Source organism: Etheostoma spectabile, chromosome 15, assembly GCF_008692095.1.
Source record: "Etheostoma spectabile isolate EspeVRDwgs_2016 chromosome 15, UIUC_Espe_1.0, whole genome shotgun sequence".
NCBI lineage: Eukaryota > Metazoa > Chordata > Actinopteri > Perciformes > Percidae > Etheostoma > Etheostoma spectabile.
Window position 1 is genome coordinate 15484935 of NC_045747.1, and position 20961 is coordinate 15505895.

Below are 20961 nucleotides of genomic sequence, written 5' to 3' on the forward strand. Positions count from 1 at the left end.
TTGAAAAGGGTGAATTCTCAAGGGATGTTAAAACAGCTTTATTTTCCTTACTCCTGAAAAAGAATAAGGATCCTACAGTGTTCTAGCTATTGGCCACAGAGCCTGCTTTATGCTAATATAAAAATATTTGCCAAGCTCCTAGCCCGTCGTTTGGAGTCCCATATGTCAAAATTAGTGAACTCCGACCAAACAGGATTCATAAAAACGAGACTAGCAGCAGATAATCTGCCTTCTCCACATGGTTGGTGGAGGACAGTACGAGCCCAATGCCCAAGTCTTAACCGGACACACCTCCTCATCTTTATTTCCAGTTTCTAGATCCTCCCCTAAGTCCTGCATTATTTGTCATTTCTCTAGAGCCGCTGGCTCAAGCCATTTGCCAATTGATATGAAGGTAAATATAGTGCAAAATGTGAGAGCGTAGATCTGTACTCGTAGATGTGATATGAGCATTTGTAGAATATTATTTGAGAGCTTGTAGAAAAAAATCTGCAGTCGCTTTTCCAGTACAACCACAACTCAATGATTACAACCTCTCGAATCTGTCGCTGCAATGTCTCGCATCACACAGCAGCGAGTCTGCGCCCTCGACTTTTGCAACACTTCTTGCGATACATTTGGTGCAAAACTAATTTGTACCTGTGGACTTAGTCTGTGGAGCTCTGAGCAAACAGGACGGCCGGGAACAGCAGGGTTTCTATCGCCTGATGAGGGAAAACTCTGTCCGGCTTATTTATGTAGCATGGAAGCTAGCGTTAGCTAACTAGCAGCCAGCCCGCTTCCAAATACTGTAAATACCTTTTAAGGATCTCAACACTTTACACAACAGTCCAACTGAGCTAGTGTTAATGAACTAACCATCCATATATATATATATATATATATATATATATATATATATATATATATATATATATATATATGTGTGTGTGTGTGTATATATGTACAGTATATCTGTAAATGTACAGTATACATGTATATGTACAGTATGTATGTATGTATGTATATACTGTATATGTTTGTATGTATGTAAATATACTGTATATAAGTACTGTATACACATAAGTATATACGTATAGACATATAAGTATATACATTTTTATATTTGATTGTACTATATAATATATTTATGCAGGTTTCAGTGGCTGTTTTGCTAAAGCCACTTTTTTTTTTTAAATCCACCTGGCTGTCAATAGACAAGAATTCAAAAAAATTCACAAAAATGTATTTGACAACCTTCTGTTATTGCTTAATGAGATTAACTCTGTAACCTCACACAATTCATTTGAAACATCTTTTCAACTTTCACAGTCTGCCTTTCACTGACAACAATCTCCCCACTGGCAGCAGAAGGAAGACCAAAATGTCCTGAATCATTTCTCTTCTCTCTTTTATAACAATTCTATTATTGTCAAGAAGTCACTTCCCTGCCTAATCTCCTTTTGAAAAGGATAGAGAGAAGTCACAGAGAGTAAAATGCTTTTTTTTAGAGTTCATTTTAATTGAGGAGTCATGGCAGGATTACATTTATTTGGTCAAGGGGAGCAGCCGGTGCTGGTGAGGCGACAAAGGAAATTGATTTTGTGCCCTACATCCTTTCCTGCAGCTCCTGGCTTGCGATTGGATGGCATGGCACAGTGCCATGGCAGGGTCGGTTGGGATGCAGTATAGTTTCATGCATTTCTTTATCTCTGAGTGTGGGAGGTGGCTTGATTGTCTTACTGTCAGAATAGTGGGGAGAAAAAGGTAGATCAGTTTTAACGGATTTCTTGAGTGTGGGTAGGCTAATCTAGTGTCTGCCAGAGGTCAATACACACTAGGGAAACAAATACAAATGCATTGTGAGGATATGAACAGATAAAGTGCTCGGAACATTTACAAACAGAAGTTAGGTACTGCCCTAAAAGTTTAATAAATAGGGCCTTTTCACACCCATAATTTGTTTGCTTTGGTCTGAATCAGTTGATTCAGTTCACAGATTTTGAAAACTAGAAGTGATTTCCTCTTGGTTTTGTTTTTACACCTAGAAAAATTTTACCAAAATGCGTCATTACAAATCACGCAAGAATCTCCACTCCTCTTATTGGTCGTATGTGTCTAGGGTGGGAGCAAGAAAGCATGTCAGAATTGGCTTTATTTGCCAGGTATGAGGACACCTACGAGAAATTTTACCCATGTGTTTACCCATACAAAACAAACAAAAAACAAACAATATATACACACTATAAACAGAAACAATATAGTGCAAAGTATGCAGGAGTAAATCATATTTATGATAGTTATTATTATTTAATTATGGAGCATAATGCAAAGGGTGCTGGAATAAATAGTAATATGTTATTATATAAGTATAATTAACAATATGAACAGTATGAACAGCTCTGAAATAGAGAATGAGAATGATGGATAAATAAGTGGAACCAGTAAACAAACTGATTAGAGACAGTGTTGCTGGGTTATTGCACAGGAATTGAACCTGGCACTGTGAGTCAGAAGTCAGCTGTTCCTGAGTCTGTTGGTTTTGGGGTGCAGTGCTCTGTAGCGCCTACCGGATGAGGCAGATGACCGTTGTGTCGTCAGCGGACTTCAGTCTCCTGAGTCATTGGTGTAGAGGGAGAAGAGCAGTGGGGAGAGCACACACCCCTGGGGGGCGCCAATGCTAATAGTCCATGTGCTGGATGTGATGTTACTCTATATACAGGAAGAAGGTCTTGTGTGGACTAGTACTTATAGAGAGTCCTTGCCCAATCAGGCTCTGAGATGATGTTATCTTCTGCCTTCTGCATAGAAGTGGTGAATTTACAGCTCACAGTAACTTAACACAACATAGTTGTTTGCTCTATTAATTAAGGCTTGACTATGGTGGTTTTTATTCGGCTATTAATGTTAGCATGCATTAGTTTGGAGGGATAACTTGACCTGTTTACTATATTACATGAAGATCTTTGTCACCTTGATCGTCCCACCAAAACTCGCTCAAAAATCTGGCATTTCAACAAAGCGTTGCTTGATCCTCTATGTGGGGAAAAAGTGAACAAATAGTTAAATATTCGTAATACATAGTCAAATCTGACTCAAAGGACAACTTTCTGAGTCAAGTACAGCCCTAGAAAGCATTTTTGGTGGAAAATGTATTTGACCTGAAATTTGATATTTTAGTTTGGGCCAATGTCCTATCCTCTAACATGGAACATATAGTGCAGTTTTGGCTTCACTTTTTGGGAGCTGTCAAGCTGTCCGTCTTTATATAAAGTCTATGGTTAAAACGTTGTAATTGATGTACACTACACCCGGACCAATTTGGAGGTAGGGTTCAAATACAATGTTTTAAAAAAAAGGTGGTGCCATAAAATCATGCCAACACATCACAAGATATTTTACTTAAGTAAAAGTAGCAAAACCACAGTCTAAAAAGTCTCTGTTACAAGTAAAGGTCCTGCATTCAAAAAATATACAAAGGTATTGGCATCAAAATATATTTACAGTACCAAAACTAAAAGTACTCATGATAATTTTAGAGTAATGGCTATATTATATTATTAGATTATAATTATTGATGCAGTAAAGGGAAAATGTCTTAAATGTTGCAACTGGTAATGTAGTACTGTACATCCTAATTTATTTGTTGATGAGGTTTTGTGTTATTAATCTAAATCTCATAATAACTGAAGGTGTTATAAATAGTTCACACATTTCCATTCCGTTCAATTGCTCTGCAAGTTTATCCATGTTGAATTTCAATTATACCATACCTCTGAGGAAACCCTTTCAGAGCCACTGAGCCTTAGGGATCACTGGCCTGAGTGGACACCTCGGGGCAACTTGGCATGCTTGTAATATCATGGCGAGCAGTCACCTTTGGCGTTGCTGACGGGCCAAAATGTGCTAAGCTGACCTTTTGCTTCTAATTAAAGTGTGTTTCGTGTGACCAGATGTGGCAAACCAGCCTTTATTGTGTCTGTGGAGAGGGGCTGATAAAGCTCTTGTTCCTGTAGCAGGAGCACATTGCATTAGCTCATCTATCTGCCTCACTGTCACCACCCTTACACCAAGTTTGCTGCTTTACAAATGTGTGAAGTACTGACACCCCGCTGAGTGCTGCATGGGCCACTGTCTGGGAGAACATTAAGTGCACCAACAACACCGATCCAAAATGTCCTTGGACACCAGGAGATGAGTGGAAACACACACACACACACACATACACACGCACACATGCACACACGCAGACGCACACACACACGCACACGCACACACACACACACACACACACACACACACACACACACACACACACACATTAGGGTCACTGAGAAGATGCTCTGCTTGTATTTTCATTTACTTTTCTTCACTACAGTGGGAGCTGTGAATTGGACATTTTCTCACTAGAGGCTCCGACAACCTTTAAAATAGTTTTTCTTCGGGAATGGTCTGTCAGTTTGGGGAAAAGCTGCACTCAGTGATGGCACTTTCCAGTCCATTTGGATGTCCTCACCAAGAAAGAAAGAAAGAAAGAAAGAAAGAAAGACAGAACAAAGAAAGGAAGAGAATAACCCCCGAAACAAAGCAAAGAAACCAGTAAAGCAATATAAAACACATGTCGAATAAGCCAAACTGCAGCAGGTCTTTTTGCTGCAATGGAATCAATTGTCCTCTTCATTATAAGGAAATAATGAAGAAACACCCGCAAGCTGATGTGAATTGGCTTTTTTTATTACTGTCAAAGTTAAAGCATCTCATGATTAAGTCAGCATTTGTTAATGTGGGGAATAACAATGCTTGTGGTGGCTATAATTTACTGACAGCACTCATTTCTTTTCCTATTGAAGCCATTTGCAAAGTAACAGTAACTTGTCTATTTGAAGAGAAATGATTGTCTCTCGTGTTTCATCTTTTGACAACAAGCTGTGTTTTTAGCTGTGTGGTTAGTCTTGTTTCTATATTGGCAAATCCATTACTACTTTGTTGCTGTGAAGATTAAAATAGCAGAAAAATAAGCAAACCACTAGTTATTTAACATGACTTGTCAAAAATGATGAGTGTTTTAATTTAAAAATGCATTTTTCATGGAGCCTTATTTTTTATTAAAATTGCAATCCAAGCCTCTGTAGTTTGCAAACACAGTGTTTAATGTTGTGTGTTTAGTGTGTGCAGGCGAGTAGTAAAACAGCCTAATCGCCATGGTTGCAGGACAGAGCAGAGGGGCTCTGGTCAGTGCTGTCTTATAGGGAAACTATCTCATGCTCCTGGTGGTGGTGGTGATATTTGTTGGCTCTTGAAGGCGTCAGGGGAGAGAGATTACTATTGAGAGTCATTCTACATATTTCAAAGTTGTTACTGGCGGGACTGTTGACAGCGGATCGCACTGTGGGAGTGTGATGCTCAGAGAAGCAGAGGGTGCTAAGATAGCAGCAGTTGACAGGGAGGTTAAGGGTTGACAGACTTTCCCACCATTTGATTATACTGATTCTTCCGGCTTAGGCTTCCTTGTCCAGCAGCCTCTGAGACGGACTATGTGCCGTGACTTCACCTGGTGTTAATATCCATCCTGAATGATTAGATTATAATCGCACAATTCCCATTTTGAGGTCAGGCATAAAACCACCACTGATAATGTGCTTATTCATTGTGTCCAGGGGATGTCAGCGATACATCTGGCTAATTTAACAAACGGCAATGCAATTTTGTCTCTAAACAAGATGTTTTTCTACAAACACACGGGTCTATCATTACAATCACAATCATGTGTATATGTTCACAAAAGTGTGGGTTTTTGGAAATATTTTATTCTAACTTAGACTACAAAGTCTTGTATTGGCTTAAAATATGGATTTATTGTGCTGGGTTAGAGTGGGCGCACGTTTACTGAGTGGTTTATGTATGTATAGATGTATGTATATGTATTATGTATAGACGCAGTGGTGCAGGGTTTGAGTCTGACCTGTGACTATTTCCTGCTTAATAGTCTTCCCTTTTCTCACTTAGCTGTTCTGTCAAAAATTAAAGGTTGAAAAGCCCAAAAAATAATCTCTAAAAAAATAAAATAAATAGTACATTGTACAGTACCATTTTTTTTTTTAGGATGACCAGGGCTTTTTGAAAATGTTGAAACATTTGATGTTAATAATTGCAATCAAGATTTATGATGGGTATATGTATGTAGACTTTCTGTTGCAAAAATGTATCTTATTAGAATTATGAAGGTCTTAAAAATGATCGCTTATTAAAGTGCAGAAATACAACCAATCAGTTACCTCTATCAGGTTTTGGATAACAACTGTGCGAACAGCATCATGACTCAGAAATAAGTGACAATGACTACATTTGAATGCACATAATAAATCAGTTTTTGCCCTTATTCCAAAGAGACGACATTCCGAATGAAAGTGAATTTTCCACTTGAATAGCCTTCTTACACTATACGCGTTTGATTAAAATTGGGAAAAGGTTGTTATTACTTAGGAAGAATTTCAACGCTTGAATGCATTTATCTTTTTGATGCACTTCATTTGGTCACTTTGGTGATTTCTGAATTTAATCAATAAATTCACCCATATTCAGTGCATGACAATAATCTGGCTAATACCAGACCAAGACAAGCTCAATAAGATTGGAGATTGAGCATTGGTCTGGGGAGTCTGCTCTGTATTGTCTCTGCACAAGAGGCGTGACCAACGGGCATAGTTCAAATGACTCTGTACGCAATTGGATAATCCTTCAACCAATCATCAGACCAATGATCCGGGTGACGTAGCAGCGACAGCGGCATCAACGAGTTTGTTGTGCTTCCGTGGTGTTCGGTGGCCGTTAAATTGACTGTGTACAAGAAGCTGCTTGGTCGCTTCTCTATCGTCATCGTGTTAAAGCCACCAATAGCGCGCCAGGTAGATAAGCCAGTTTGTGATTCGTTCCCGCCAAATTGTGAACTGAAGCAGGAGAATTAAACGTGCCGGTTTCCAGACCGAGCTGCAGGGCAAAATCAAATCGCCGTCAGAGTGGGTGGGGCTTACTCAGTCTAGCATGACACTTCTCTTTATGTTGGATTGTTACATCTTTTGCCATTCTTGCAGATAATAGGATGGAAATGGAGCACATCAAAGTCACAACTATAACCTCGGGTTTAAAATCACCCGTACACAGAAACACTCACAGACAGACACATGCAATTATTAGGTCAGTCGACTTGAAAATGTCAGTTGCCGCTATTATTTTTCCATGTCTGCTTTTGTCTCATCACCATATCGATCAACACCTCTCCTTCAACAACAGTCAGCAGAGTTTAGAAGGGTGATGGCCTTTCTGTTATTATTAGCTGTAATGTTAGACTGTCGGTTCATGGCAGCCAATGGCAGGCCAGGACAGTGTGTTCCAGGTTGTCTGGAGGCTCAAGAGTCTGACAGGAAGAGCCAAGCAGACAGTGAGCAGAGGACGGGGCATTACTGACTCCTACACAGACTCATCAAGGATAACTGGCTACATTAACTCTGTCCATTAGTGCTTGTCTCTCGCAGACAGGAAGTGGCTGATTGAGGCAGATGTGTGGGATTTATTTATAACCAAGCTTATTTAGCCTCTTTGCTTGCTGGTTGCTTGTCAGGAATCATTTAAAATAATGTGCAGGGGATCTATGACAGGGCTTGGCAGGGCATAAGTATGTGCATTGCATGTATGTGATGAACATGTTAATGTGTTTACAAGCCTTTTATGTTAGATTGTAAGTGAGCCGAGGATGTTTCGAGCACCAAATAAAAACAACAGCCCAGACACTCATCGGTTCAGACCTCTGTTTTTACGGTTTACCAGCATAACCTATCTACAAGTGAAAACCAAATGGCGGCCAGGTCACAAACCTTCTCAAATTACAGCTAAACAGTACATTACGATGTATTTCTGAAAACATTTAAGACGAGAAATAGGCATACAGTAACATAATCTTTTGTTTCGTGTGCCTGCTGCGTTGCGCTGGTGGTGGAGAAGCTGGTCCAGTGACTACGTTCAAACGTGACATTGTCTTAAAACCTTCCCACATTAAATACATCGTTGTGATTGGCTCAAAATCTGTATGATTTGGGAAGGGGGCCAGAGCAAATTAAACATGAGCTGGCAGATTCATTTGGTTGTCATGCAAGAAAATTGACCTTGGACTAAACTATGATTAGAAACCGAAGGAAACAAGAAACACGGGCATTAATCAACGAAACCAATTAGAAATATAGTAGATAAGTACATATTATGCATCAAGAAATGGATGCCAATTTTCACCTGATTGCTACTGTAAGTTTCAGGGTGAAATTTTCTTTTTAGTATTTGGGACAGAGCCCTGGAGTTTCTCTGAGTAATAGGTGGCCAAAAAAACGCTGGCTGGCTAGCTGGCTGGCTGGCTGGCTGGCTGGCTGGCTGGCTGGCTGGATGGATGGCTGGCTGGATGGATGGCTGGCTGGATGGATGGCTGGATGGATGGCTGGATGGATGGATGGCTGGATGGAGGATGTAGTTGGACAAAGACAAAGCATTGTGTGTAGGGAGGTCGATGGATGTGAGTTTATGCCTTCAAATCTTGTGATTTTTGTGATTATTTCTAACTCAGTTTTTAAGGCAATGGGCTCACTCGATCAAGTTAGTTAGAATATCAATTCTCAAAATGAAAGGTCCAAACTGGTGCACAGGGACGAAAACGGAGAAAAGAGGAGGAAGAGAACAAAGCCCAGTGTAGAGGTTCATACTGTATTTTCATCTCAGACATTAGAATCTCAGTATCGCCTAGGGCAGCCAATGGGCTGGAGCCGGCCCTGCGTCAGTCAATATCATCCTGTGGACAAGCATGTTTTCCAGCGGGGTCGTTGCAAACAATGCTACAATCACAGGTGGTAAGCTGTTTGATATAAAACAATTTCACACTCTGGATCTGTTTCTTCTTTTGTCTTGTTCTCTCTGTATAGACAGCCAGAATGACACTCGAACATTTCACATCAAATGAAAGAAGCTGTGCAAGTATGACAAGCTTTTGTTAATGTTCAGCTATTTCTCTTCCTTTACGTCTGAGGTACTACCTGTCCTTTCTTTAGTCTCTCTCAGAAGCCTATATCCACGACCAAGCTGCAATATTCTGACAGCTTATTTTTAAGTTTTGTGCTCATGCTTGGAATTAATTACCAGAGATGTATGTTTGAAAAGATAACATCTACCCTCTCTCTTTCTGCATTCTTGATCTTAGATAGCAAACTCAAGTCTCTGTATCTATGAATATATGTTAACCGAAACCTGCAAAAGTGCAGGCTCATTGACAGATAGCGGGTACACTCCATACATGAACTAATTTTCGGATACAAATGGGTTTTTAGATTTATAATAACAGTGTTGATATACTTATACTATACTACTAATATTGGATTATTTTAGCTTGATTTAGTTAAGCCACATTTGTAGAACAGGGCTGAAATATCTGCAGATCCTAGTTTGTCTTTCTTAGATCATTGGATTTGACATGTCTAATAGGCTTAAATTGAAACTAAAGCCATTTTCAAGGTTTGGTTTACCATTTAAAAGAAATAGTTTGTGTTATTGTCACATAATGTTATTCATAGAAAATGGTATGAGTTCTGGTTGGTGCGTCCTGCTCTTCTCTAGCTTGATATTGTGCAGTGGTTTTCTTACTCTATCCAAAAGTGCAGCACTGATTATCATGCACTTTGGTGTGTGCGCAAAATAACATGTAATACTGTTGGATCACAGTATTTGTGGCCAACCCCTTTGATCTTAATCAAAAAAGCTGCAGGTCTACTGTGGCTTAGAGGTGTGCACTTTGGTTTGTGTACAACATCTCCAGCATCATTGATAGCTTTCTACACTACTAAAGGTACATATTGCCTGAATTCTAAAATAGAAACATGTCCCTTCTCTGGGCTGATAGGAGGTAAGAGAGGTTCAGTCCTATTGTTTTCTGGTTGCTGTGTCTGGTAGAACGTTGGTCATGTCTGAAACAGTATTGTATGTGTTTTTGTGTAAATGCAGCACTATGGAGTCCAGCGCATGAAATTTATGTTGTAAATGGCTTTCATAAATGAGTGTCCATTTTGCAGTCTCAATTCCCTTTGAACTGTAAAAAAAGACCATTGCTTTAAAAGAAAACGGGACATTAATTGTTCTTGAAGCCAAATAAGCCAATTATTATTATTAAAGAAATTAAAGAAAGCTAGTGACAAATACTGTACACTGTACACATATGTGAGGTAGGCTAGAGTTAATAAGATGTGTGGTATTAAGTTTAGTAAAAAGAAGCTTTTATATCTCCCCCCTGCACCGCCCCCCACTCCCACAAATTCGTGCCTATACTTTGAGTTTCTTCCTCCTAATCGCTGTCTCTTAATATGTTGCGAATTGTGGGAGGTGCCTCAATGCCTCATTTGTATTTATCTAATTTTATTAAATGCTTTGACTATGAATGTTGCATGATTAACTTTAATATTATTTTTCATGGCAACTCAAACACTTTGAACTGCATACAGTACATTAGAATACACTCTGGTATGAGTTTTGATAAAGAATAATTAGTTGATTATATAGTATATCGTAAGTTGGTAGAATATCAACTTCGTTGTTTTTTTACACAGTTTTTTTACAAGCAGTTTCCACTGATGGCTGACACCGTTAATACCAGGGGTTGTTGTCTCCACACGGAGTATTAACTATGTTTGACAGGGCTAAATGCAGGAGACTTGTGGTTTTGCCTCATTCCACACTGACCTGTCAGCATCATTTGGAAGCTTCGTCTGGTTTGCAGCGAGGCGCCTTGTCAGCGACTCCAACGCTGCATTTGGCTTCTGCTCCCAAAGGAAGTATTCTGCCAAATTACATTCCTCGAAAATGCCCATTAAATGAATAGTTTGTTTACTTTAATCACACTCTGGGTTGTACAGTGAATAGTAAAGCACAAACGGTGTCTGCGACTCACTTTGTTAAACAGATCTAATTAAAGCTGCCCTTTTTCTGATGTGACAGATCTACCTGATAGATACAAATTGGACCGGTGCATATTTTGCTCCCTTTAGACTTGCATCTATCAGTGTAGAAGAAATGGAAAGAGGCACTTTATTCACTAATGGCTCCGAGATATTCACAGTGGTGCCCTCCTGAGACAGAATTGAAAATGCATAGTTTTTATACCTAATGTGAAGACCCTCAGACATTTTGGAAACATGCTCTCTAATCAGCCAAGAGTATCCTCCAGTGTGCACTTACCGAACTCAGAAGAAGTGTGCTGGGAACACACCTGCTAGTAGTTGAAAACATTATTAAAATTTGGATACTTTGGGAAAGTTGCTCTAAAGCTTGTGAATTTGTTCTGTTCAAACTGCCAGATGTATAGAGGTGAAGTAAAGCAATGTGCAGCACACCACTAAAACAAATATGTCACTTTCAGATAACAATCACAAAGATCCAGGTATTTCCCTCAGGAGTTGATGGAGACCAAAACAGAGTGGGGAGTGAATATTTGAAGTTTGTCTTGTATCATAAACATTACTGTAGCGGGATAATAATGTTGCCTGTTGTCTGCTTGATATATAAACAGGCAACAGCTAACTAAGACACATACTGTATATACCACAACAGAGTGGCCAGCCTATCCTTTTGGCCACTTTTTGCACATTTCATTTCATTATAATAATTGTACAAATAATTAGAAACTGAAATATATGTGGAATAGACTAATGATATCTTGTGTTTTATTAAATATATATTTGAGATATTACATTAATTAATTCAACGGGGTGGCAGTAGCTCAGTCCGTAGGGAGTTGGGTTTGGGAACTGGAGGATCAGTGGTTCAAATCCCCGTATGGACCAAAAAGTATGGAGTGTGGATTGGTGGCTGGAGAGATGCCACTTCACTTCTTGAGCAAGGCACTGTACCCCCCCCCCCGTTCGGCTGGCAGCCCACTCACTCTGACATCTCTCCCTTAGTGTGTGTGTGTGTAGTTCAGGACTGTGTGTGATAACTAAGACTTTGTGGACACAGAGTGTGAATTGTAATGTCCCCATTGGGGATCAATAAACAGATTAAAAATTAATAAAAAAAAAAATTAAGGTGTACCCTAGAAAATTGGTTCCTAGATCGTGATGCATCAAGTGTTTTGTTTTTTTTAAGCCTTTGAGCAGGTGGTTTTTGTTTCAGGCAAGGTGGCCCACCTCCACCATCAAACACAGAGACAGGAGTCATTCAGCTAAATGGGTAACAGGATAGAAACTACAGTTTATACACTGAACATTAAGTGCAAGTTCTACAAACGTGGGGGCCCCTGTCAGTTTCTAGACAATAAGGCTAATTAATCTGTATGTTTGTATCTCTAAAGTAGTGGCAAAGTCCACCAGCACAAATCTCCTAACCCACAAGACAATTAAGAGACATCACAGATAAATATAAAGCAACCCATATATATATATATACACACACAGCATATACAGCAAACCAAAAGAATGAGATGAGAACCAAGCCACCACTTATTTTGTTGCCACATATTCATGATCAGCTTTTTGAAAATGTATGAAAGCACATTTTAAGAGGTGTGTGTGGATCAGGTTAACATCATATCCTCATACAGGGCATTACAAGCTACAACAGCGCTCAATCACATGTTTACCACAATTGTTTGCCACATCACTTTGGTTGCTGTTTCCATTCTTATGAGGAGAACATTCAGTTTTTGGGAAAGAGAAAACAGGAAAATCCTCTTTCTTCGCACTGCTTTGTGAAATTAAAAGCAATGTTTGCCTTTTAAGGCACACAGTATAAACGCCTATTCTTCCAGGGGTATCAGAACAGGTGTGTGTGCATGGGAGTGAGTTTGGGCTTGGGTCCCAGCTGGTAGTCGGCTGTGTGTCGTTCAGAAAGTGAGTTATCTGGAGAGCTATCTGTCTGTCTGTCAGACAGCAAATGTTTTCTTGTCTGTGTAAAACACCACAATAATCAAAAGACTACATTCCTGGGCTGAGCAAGGTTGAACCCCATCATCATGCTTTCAAGTTTTTTTTTACTTTCTTTTCCCTTCATACACGAAATACAGGATACAGGATTCATACAGGATTTTCTTTTTGTTAAGCTGGAACTAACAGGAATGAAAATGGCTCGATAAAGACTCGGAATTCACTCTCACCCTTTCTGCCTTTACTTGTTTTGCTTTAGGTAGCATGAGGATTTAATCAGGAAGTGTTTTGTCCTCCAGGAGTTTGTGTTTTCATCCAGCACAGAGACAATACACCATGAACGTCATAGTGGATCTTGGCATCGTTGTCTTTAAACCTTGTTTTTCCTGCAGCATGGTTTTAAAAGTAGTTTCCTTCTAATTAATATGCAAACATGTCTCATTACGTGCCTCATGAATCAAACAGAATGTGTGTTACATAAATAGTTTTACGTTTTTGTTTACTTTCTTGCCAAGCAAAGAGTAATGCCACTCTCAACAATTGTGTGGTAATAAAATGCAACAGTCAGGAGCCAGTTAGTTAGCACAAAGACAGGAAATGGGGAAACAGCTATCCTGACTCTGACCAAAGGTAACAAAATCTACCTACCACTGTCTCTAAAGCTTACTTATTAACATGTTATACCTTGTTTAAACCGGTGGAGACTAACCCTCCTACAGCCACAACATGTTGTATTTGCGCTTGTGCTAAGCTTAGCGAACGACCTACTTTACACTTACCATACAAATATGTGAATGGTATCCATGTTCTTATCTAAGCATCTAAAGTGAAATCTAATTGCCATCAGGCCCCTTTTCTACTGTTTCATTTTATCATATCTTGTACATAAAGCTACTTATTATAAGAACATGGAAGTGGGCAAATTTCCCTGCAGGGATCTGTTTTGTGCTTACAAAGAATATTGTTTCCCGCACTCAAACACGAGTCAAACATGCTGCTGATATGAACGCAGAGGTAGGAGGCAAAGGTATAAAAACGTGCACATGTAGAAAGAACAATACAAAGTATGATGCACTGTATTACTTTTGTGATCCCTCTCTAGTTTTCTACGATACAGAGGGTGTTGGTGGCAGGAAGCCACAAGGTATGAGAGGATAATTACAGAGTATCTGACATCACACTGTGTGTCCCCAATCAGGCTGACACATTTTACTGACATGTTGCTGACATAGTTTATCAGTGGTGTTAAACTTGCTGTGTTGTTATGTGTCAATGAGAGGACCGATCACAACACACTACTACCCCCTTTCTGTTTTCTGTCTGTGTTTCATGTGTGTTGTTTAAAAGCCCCGTGGCTCTGATCTAAGTAGTGGACAGGTTTCTGTCTCAGATCACTGGACTGAAGGCTGAGTCATGATGAGGCACTTCTAAAAAAAGAAGCCAGAGCTGCACAGAGAAGTCCAAGTCTTAAGTCTTTGAGTGAAGATGTTTGTGGACTTAAAGGTATTTCTAGTTCTTGTACTGTCAATAAATGATATCCTATTAAGTGATAAACAACCAACCACCCTTTAGACACCATATTAAAGTTCAGTTGCTAATTGTAGCCGGATTATTTTTACCCCAGCGTTCTTTTTAAAATGACTGCTGTGACCGAATCAATTAAAGTCTAGTGGAAAGGTCTATCTGGAGCATGCTCAAAGTACCATCTGCTTGGGCTTGAATAAAGAAAATCAAACACGAGCAGGAGCCACATTAGCTTAAGCCGAAATTTGTTATTAGCAGCTAAAAACATTTACCTGTGGTATTATATTTCAGGAGTATAATGTTCGGTGTAGTTGATTCATTCTGTGAAGGCCACACAGACTCCAACACACATTGTTTTGTTTGCTGATGGTTTGGAGCCTCACATACTGTATCTGTAGCTGGCAGGGACACTGTACAGAGTGATGGGTTGTGAAAATGGACCAACATTCCTGCAGTGGAAATTATCACATTTTTATGTGTGAACTCTGGGCTGTCCTTAACCAGTATTCTGCCACCTGCAGTTGGTTTCACTTGGACATTCTGTTGGTACTGGCGACAGAGTGTTCAAGTGAAACCAAAATTCCGTAGCAGTTACAGTTGAACAAGTCTGGATCATCAACAGTACATTTCCAAGATAATTGTCTCACATCTAGTGCCAATAGATGTCCCTCACCTTCCGCTCTCTGTGTGTTGCCGTACTCTGTTCGCTTCAGGAAACAACATCAAACTTAAAAGTAGCAGCTCCGTTTCCTTTTTTCTACCAATAGTCAATGTCATTTTTTTAACTACCACAACTCAAGATCAGAAACATCTCAGATGTCACTTTTAAAGGCAAGACAAACAACATATGTTGAGCTTTGATTTGGATTTTTTTTAGACTGAAAACTCATTCCTCATACCTTCCCTGCAAAATGACAATAAAACCAGGTCTAAGCCTCAGTGTGCTTTGTGTAGTTGTGTCATATGACCTTGTCAAAAGCAAACGTAATTGTTTTTTTCCGAATGGCTGCATCCCATACACTCCCCAATCTCTCTTCAAAAATGTCTTGTTTTGTCTTTTTAGTCTTGACACAATACTACTAATACACTACTAATGGGGATAATGGCTTACACCTTCAGAAAGGGGGTTTCAGTCATTGACAAGTACTTCCTTTCACTCCATTGAGGCACGTAATTACTCTCTGTAGTTATATCAAGCTAAATCTGTGCATGGTTATCAGAATACCAAGTGGAGAACCTGTGGTCCTGATGCTGCTGAGCCCATTTTGTAGAGACCAGTGAGATTTGATGAATTTGCCCGTGCTCCTTAAACAAGCAAGTTGGCATGCTGACAGACGGATGGCAGATGTTCAAACAGAGTGTGCATCTTTCTTTTGTGAGGAGGGTGCTGCTATGTTTGGTCGCTTTTAAGCAGACCCAGTGTGATGGAGATCAGGAGCAAGCTGTGAAACCGGTGTCTAGTGGGTCAGTCAGGCTAACAGAGAGGACGTGTTTTACATATCAAAGCCAAGAAGACAGAGGGAAGAATCACACATCCTGATTACTAGTGATAGAGGTTGCATGTGCAGTGACTCAAATAAGATATTAAACTGTTCCTTGGATTGAATTTAAAAACATTTTCCAAGCAATTTTTTTAAAGTTTAGTGAACTTCTTGGTATTTTGAGTGTAGGAAAACTGAGGTTTTCTTTTTTACAACATACTGTAGCTGTAAGATGTTTCTGTCAAGTAAAGTCTACAGGAAAAGACAACAAATGTGTTCAATTGATTTTATTAAAAATTGAGTTGCATTACATGTAAAAGTCAATTTTTATCATTTTTCCATACTGTTTGTGCGTATAACATCAAATCTAATTAAATAGCAGTAACACTATTCACATTTTACTATATAAAATGAAATTGAAAAAAAAATACTGTATTATGATGTAAGCTTTCAGTCATTCATGTTTAATGACCACATACATTACATATATTCTATAACAACGTCCAGTAAATGTAAGCATGGTTTAAACCTGTAAACTAAATCAGAGGTAAAAATAAACAACAAATACAATGAAAATGTATCAAGGATTAGGTAATATATTAAAAGATGTATACAAATTTGTTTTGCATACTGACTCATCATTATATACAACCAGTCTCAATTTAAAACATAAAGACTACGTTGGTCCAATGTGCAATAACGTATAGGGGTTACAATAATGGCCCTTGAAATGTATGACTTTTTAAAAAGATTTTCTGCCTATTCTTTTCCTGTTGTTTTAAATCTAAGTCACGTGACCTTCAAGATTCCGGCCGTGAGAACAAATAACATGGCTCTCATTTTTAGTGAAAAAATATATATCTTGAGTTAGTTTCTGCATAAAAATGCATTTTGATTACATTTTTAGTGAGAAATATATATTTTATTTTCATAGTATTCACTCAGTGAATATACATAATCACTTGCTTGCTCGTTGTTTGCCAATATTTTTGTGAAACTGACACGTTGTGGTTGCTATGGACGCTGCTATCGCCTATCGCCAAAGCAAACCCTCGCCTACTACATGCGTTGCGTCTGAGGTTGATTTGCTGATCAACACATTATTCCGTGGGAGCGGGAGAAACTAATGTTGACAAAGACATTACTAGTTACTATCGGATGTTTGTCCGGTGTGTTTAATTTTGAAATCTACCCGATCAGCTGTGTATGTAACTTCTTTTGTGGTGCTATCTCACTGATGGGTTTTGGTTTTGACAAAGACATAAGGGTTTTGTCAGTAACTTGATAACAGTAAATTACCTGCCTATGGTAATATTTTGGTTAAGGTTTGAATATGCATTACCTACGGTGTAGCCATTTATTTGAAATCATATACCTCTGCTCTGAAGGTATCCATTGTAAAAGACTTCTGCAATATGCTGCACAATAATAGTCTTGACAATGTGGTCATAAAAGACCTCCCAAGTCTTGGGACTTTTGTAAATACATTTAACCAGTGTGTGTTACTTTAGCATCCCAATGTCAACATCTAATCGAAATTCAATGTAAAGTAAAAGGAAATCCTTGCTCAGAATAAATTGGTGATTATGTCTAACATACGTCTCTCTCTTATGTCCAGTTTATCTGCCTTAAGCACCACATAACTGATAGAATACACAAATACTGTAACACTTGAACTAAAAGCTCAGTGCCAAAAATTATCCGCCCTCTAACGGGCCTGATGTGTTATCACATTTTGATAAATGAAACTCAGTCTCAGTTAGTTTCTTTTTGTAGTAGATCTCTGTTCCCTTGCGCTAATAGCGTGCATGTTTAAACTTTAGGCAGGATGCAACACGTTATGATTCTAAACATTTTATCCATCCAGTTAATATCATGGTACCCACATGCACCAAATTATAATTCATTTAGATCTGAGTTTTGTACAGAAATGAATTAAAAGCAAGCCACATATAGATGGTTATCCCAAATACAACCCATTCAGTAAAGTGGCTGAAGCAATTATGGACGTTAAATGGACTTGCACTCATATAGCGCTTTTATGGTCTCTGGGACCACTCAAAGCACTTTTACAATGTTCACCACTACCACCCTTTTACACACACACACACACACACACACACACACACACACACACACACACACACACACACACACTCATACAGCTCTGTTTGCAGACAGGCTTTGGAGATTGGTTTCCCATGCATTCACACACTCAATGACACACTGGGGGGAAAGTGTGGGTTAAGTGTCTTGCCCAAGGACACTTCGACACACTGAGTCACAGCTGCCCACAACTACAAGCCAAGGTTATTACTTGAAGTTTTGAAGTACTGAGACTTAGGTTATTTCAATCAAAACTATGATAAATTGATGGTTGTTACGCACCCTGGTTGGCTTTTGAAGCAATATAATTTGCAGTTCCCATCCATTTTAACTGCCAACATGGAGGGTATGCATGGAGTGCACTGAAAATGCTGGACCTGAGATAGCTTGTCAACCTCAAATTTGGCATAGGCCCATTTGAAGAAAGCCCTTTGCATTGTGTCCCCACATATCTTAGCACTCTGAGAGCAAAAGTGAAAAAAACAAAACAGTAACTGTTTCGAAGGTTGGCTTCAGACCATGGTCATGACAAAAAAAGGGCTCCGTCAAGAAATGTGTGCTGAAACGTTGGGGATTGCAAGAACAAGTCCTAACAATGAATCCGGTATTTAAAAGGTGATCCAAACAAAATAACTTAAATGATGAATCCACTCACTCACCCAAAGAGTTTGTTTTTTTTTACCCTTGTGCATGCTGACAAAAGCTTGTCTTGACATCCCTGAATCAGTGATTTTTAGCTCATCATAAGTGACTTACAATGTACTATGTCTCAAAATTGACAGTGGCTGGCCAGTAACCACTTTCAACCACATCACTTATGGTCACTGGCAAGGGTTTTCTACAGGAGCAGTTTAGTGATGGAAGGAAGAGTTTGAATCTTCCTGAAATTTCAAAGAAAAAACATTATCTCTTGTTCAAAAGAAACAAAAGACACAATATGAAGAAATAAAAAAATGTAACCATTCATTCCAATTAAAATAACAGTTTTTCCCTTGGAAAATGGAGCACAGGAAGGTGTTACGCTTGCTAAAGAAACTGCAAAATTCTGAACATCCGACTTGCTCAATGAATAATGAATGCAACTACTGATGAAAAAACAATCAAAACACCAACCAGTGGCTGAATCTTGCTTTTGTTTCTCCCCAGCTCTACATCTTTTTGGCAGAGGTTGACCAGCTTTGTCCTCATCAACCCAAACACACAACTTTGTGAATTTTTTTTACCCTCCTTTTGTGTGTCCATGCTGATCCATTTCAATAAACAATTGAGCCACAGAATAAACCACCACCCTACAAGGTTATCGCCACCTACAAACCAATGTTATAATATTACATTGTAAAACTTTTGTCTATTTGTTGTGTCCAATGGTTGTCTATTGGTCACGTATTGTACAGACAGATCTAGAAAACCCTTTCTACATTTAAAAAAACAAAAGGTGAAACGTTTTGGCAGAATATTGAATGAAACTCTCACTGGCTCTAACATGTGAACTCAGCTCAGCACTATAGCTTGCATTTGAATAAAGACATAGATCCAAGTACTGTACAGTTGCACTTTGATACTTCTTCCTTGCTATACCTCAGAGTCCATTATGGTCGCAGACCTTGTAATAAGCATGTAATTAATATGCTTTTTCCACCACTGAGCTAATGATATTTACCTTGCACTCATCCAGGAACGCATCAGCCAGGAATATGGCATCTTTGGAGTCAAGGTGATTCATTTGTTCAGCTTGGTCAAGTTATTTTTCCACGTTTCCTTTTCCTCCTTGTTTACCGTCTCCTGCTTCTTTTCCCTAGTTTCTTTCTTCTGATTCTTTGTCTTCTTTTTCTTCTCCTTGAGGCCTTGACGCGTCAAAACCCATCAATGAATTTGCAAGTTAAATGCACAGAGGATCCTGAAGATTTCAAATTTAAACACAGCAGACAAACATCCGGTCGTAACTCGTCACTTTGTAAACATTAGTTTCTCCCGCTACCACGGAATAATGTGTTGATCAGCAAATCACCCTCAGACGTTATATACCTACATGCCATTATGAGAATGATTAAGTGGTTCAAATTCCATTGGAATCTCCTAAAATCAACTTTCAAAATTCTGGGTGTCAACAAAAGGACCCAGTTTCATTTTGAGGTCCTGGGAAAGCACATAACAACCAAATGGGACTGAGTGTAAGTGAGGTGCACTAGGCCTAGCACATATTTTGTGGAAAAATACTAAAGTATGCACATTTTAAATCTTTTATACTATACTAATTGGCTAACCTTGAGGTATTCTACTGTTTAACTATCAAACTTCTACAGAGCATGGATAAAGATTAATTAACCTCACTCACTGAAAAAAATGCTATTCACCTGATGCCTCCTCTGCTTACTCAAACTAAAGGGTGGACCTGTGTGACACCTTTTCCCCTCAGTTTTAGAGAGTCAGCTCCTGTCTGAAGTGTTTTCAGAGGATTTCAGCCTCTGCTATAAAGACCCTGCCACTAATGTCTCCACAGGTTAAAAATACCTGGAACATGAATACTTAATAACAAGACAAGGCATGAAGAGGCTCATTAGGAACCCATCTCTCTGACTTCCTCTCGCTCTCCTCCAACTTTGACATGTTAATATCAACTCCAAAAAGAGTAGTTCAAAAAGTTCCAAATGACAAAGAACATCAATCTCATCTCGCTTGTCAAAAAAGAAGAAAAAAAACAGCGTACATCCATTTCCTATTCTTTTCCATCAGATAGAAAGGTGTGGGGAAGTTTTGATGTACAGCTCATTCATTTATAATCCACAGTGAGCCATTTTTTCTGTGAATTGATTGAATAGCTAATTACGTGTGTCTCTTTTATCGCTGTGCGCAGGGGAGTCGGACTGCTGATGTCAGATATCAAGTGTGTCATCGAGGATTTATTCCTTCTTATCCATGCAGAGTAAGCT

General features: G+C 39.0%; 1 long non-coding RNA gene across 1 annotated transcript in view; it reads right to left on the reverse strand.

The window, feature by feature from the left end:
- The window catches only part of LOC116703405 (uncharacterized), a 14888-nt gene extending 1924 nt beyond the window's left edge, over positions 1–12964 (reverse strand). The window contains exons 1-2 of the long non-coding RNA XR_004335425.1: positions 12954–12964; positions 11051–11056 (exon numbers count right to left, since the gene is read on the reverse strand). This is a non-coding gene — a long non-coding RNA (uncharacterized LOC116703405). The remainder of the gene's footprint in view (positions 1–11050; positions 11057–12953) is intronic.
- Between the last annotated feature and the right edge of the window lie 7997 nt (positions 12965–20961).